Genomic DNA, 3289 nt, shown 5'->3' on the forward strand with positions numbered 1-3289 from the left:
TTCGGATATGTAGATCTCTTTCTCTGTAACCGACTCTGTGTAACCCTAGCCCCCTCCGGTGTCTATATAAACCGGAGGGTTTAGTCCATAGGAGAACAACAATCATAATCATAGGCTAGCTTCTAGGGTTTAGCCTCTTCGATCTCATGGTAGATCAACTCTTGTAATACTCATATCATCAAGATCAATCAAGCAGGAAGTAGGGTATTACCTCCATCGAGAGGGCCCGAACCTTGGTAAAACATCGTGTACCCTGCCTCCTATTACCATTAGCCTTAGACGCACAGTTCGGGACCCCCTACCCGAGATCCGCCGGTTTTGACACCGACAGCTTCTTCTTCAATATTTTCAGTAGTTTCTCAAATCCTTTGTCAGGTACACCATTCTCTGCCTTCCACTGCAGCAATTCCAGCATGGTACGGTGCTTTGTGTTGCCATCTCGCAATTGGGGTACAACCTTTTTTTGTGATCCTCTAACATGTGATCGAACTTCAGCCTGTCCTTTACACTTTCGCACTGTCTCTTTGCATCAACAATGACTCGGCAAAGATCATTATCAGGCACATTGTTTGGTTCCTCTTGATCTTCAGCTTCCCCCGTTGCAGCATCTTCAGCTTCCCTCGTTGCAGCATCACCGTATTCAGGGGGCACATAGTTTTCATCTTCTTCTTCTTCTTTGCTGTCTTCCATCATAACCCCTCTTTCTCCGTGCTTGGTACAAACATTATAGTGTGGCATGAAACCCTTATAAAGAAGGTGGGTGTGAAGGGTTTTCAAGTCAGAGTAAGACCTCGTATTCCCACATATAGGACATGGACAACACATAAAACCATTCTGCTTGTTTGCCTCAGCCACTGCGAGAAAATTATTCACGCCCTTAATGTACTCGGAGGTGCGTCTGTTAGCGTACATCCATTGTCCGTTCATCTGCATACATCATGAATAGATAACTGACAAATTAATAGAAGTTCATCATCACATTAAAACCAAAGTACATACATAGTTCTCATTGAACAACATATAGCTCTCCAGAGCATCTAATTAAACCATACATTCAAACTATGTAAAACATTTCAATGCAACAACAAATGCGATCATAACCGCAACCAAGGTAACAATTGATCCAATGGCATAATGATACCAAGCCTCAGTATGAATGGCATATTTTCTAATCTTACATTCTTAAGAAGTTGATCCCCACTACTTCCAATTCTCTCAACATGCAGCCCGTCCACATAATCATCTAGCCATCTCAGCAATTTTCAACCACGTCAGTTCATCTCTTCATTATTTGTTTCTTCTCCAGGCTCACATAGCATCCTTTCTGCCATATTTCCCCCCGATGGTTTTTTACCAGTGCGTCGCGACCTCAAGCCACCATCCACTATGTACTTTCAGTAAATTCCCACTATCCCACACGTTCCATAAGATTAATTGAGGAGGCATTTGAGCGGCCTGCCGGAGTAGTGACGTCGCCCATATTCAGAAGCCTATCCCGATGGTTCCTCTTCATCTTCCCTGAATCAATATATCTCCACAAAATTTCCTTCAAGGCTTCGAATAAAAACAGTTTTCCTTCACATCCTCGCCCCGATGTACTTCACGAGGCGCCTTCTCCCTAGCGGCGTCTGTGTGTGAAGATGTGGCAGCGTCAACCACGTCAGTTCATCTCTTCATTATTTGTTTCTTCTCCAGGCTCACATAGCATCTTGCTGGCATATTTCCCCCCGATGGTTTTTTACCAGCGCGTCGCAACCTCAAGCCACCATCCACTATGTACTTTTAGTTAATTCCCACTATCCCACACGTTCCATAAGATTAATTGAGGAGGCATTTGAGCGGCCTGCCGGAGTAGTGACGTCACCCATATTCAGAAGCCTATCCCGATGGTTCCTCTTCATCTTCCCTGAATCAATATATCTCCACAAAATTTGCCTTCAAGGCTTCGAATACAAACAGTTTTCCTTCACATCCTCGCCCCGATGTACATCACGAGGCGACTTCTTCCTAGCGGCGTCTGTGTATGAAGATGTGGCAGCGTCAAGCACATCAGTTCATCTCTTCATTATTTGTTTCTTCTCCAGGCTCACATAGCATCCTTGCAGGCATATGTCCCCCTGATGGTTTTTTACCAGCGCGTCGCGACCTCAAGCCACCATCCACTATGTACTTTCAGTTAATTCCCACTATCCCACACGTTCCATAAGATTAATTGAGGAGGCATTTGAGCGGCCTGCCGGAGTAGTGACGTCGCCCATATTCAGAAGCCTATCCCGATGGTTCCTCTTCATCTTCCCTGAATCAATATATCTCCACAAAATTTGCCTTCAAGGCTTCGAATACAAACAGTTTTCCTTCACATCCTCGCCCCGATGTACTTCACGAGGCGACTTCTCCCTCGCGGCGTCTGTGTATGAAGATGTGGCAGCGTCAATCACGTCAGTTCATCTCTTCATTATTTGTTTCTTCTCAATGCTCACATAGCATCCTTGCAGGCATATTTCCCCCTGACGGTTTTTTACCAGCACGTCGCGACCTCAAGCCACCATCCACTATGTACTTTCAGTTAATTCCCACTATCCCACACGTTCCATAAGATTAATTGAGGACGCATTTGAGTGGCCTGCCGGAGTAGTGACGTCGCCCATATTCAGAAGCCTATCCCGATGGTTCCTCTTCATCTTCCCTGAATCAATATATCTTCACAAAATTTGCCTTTAAGGCTTCAAATAAAAACAGTTTTCCTTCACATCCTCGCCCCGATGTACTTCACGAGGCGACTTCTCCCTAGCGGCGTCTGTGTATGAAGATGTGGCAGCGTCAACCACGTCAGTTCATCTCTTCATTATTTGTTTCTTCTCCAGGCTCACATAGCATCCTTGCTGGCATATTTCCCCCCGATGGTTTTTTACCAGCGCGTCGCGACCTCAAGCCACCATCCACTATGTACTTTCAGTTAATTCCCACTATCGCACACGTTCCATAAGATTAATTGAGGAGGTATTTGAGCGGCCTGCCGGAGTAGTGACGTCGCCCATATTCAGAAGCCTAGCCCGATGGTTCCTCTTCATCTTCCCTGAATCAATATATCTCCAAACAATTTGCCTTCAAGGCTTCGAATACAAACAGTTTTCCTTCACATCCTCGCCCCGATGTACTTCACGAGGCGACTTCTCCCTAGCGGCGTCTGTGTATGAAGATGTGGCAGCATCAACCACGTCAGTTCATCTCTTCATTATTTGTTTCTTCTCCAGGCTCACATAGCATCCTTGCAGGCATATTTCCCCCT

This window comes from Triticum aestivum, unplaced genomic scaffold (genome assembly GCF_018294505.1).
Source record: "Triticum aestivum cultivar Chinese Spring unplaced genomic scaffold, IWGSC CS RefSeq v2.1 scaffold115, whole genome shotgun sequence".
NCBI classification, from domain to species: Eukaryota; Viridiplantae; Streptophyta; class Magnoliopsida; order Poales; family Poaceae; genus Triticum; species Triticum aestivum.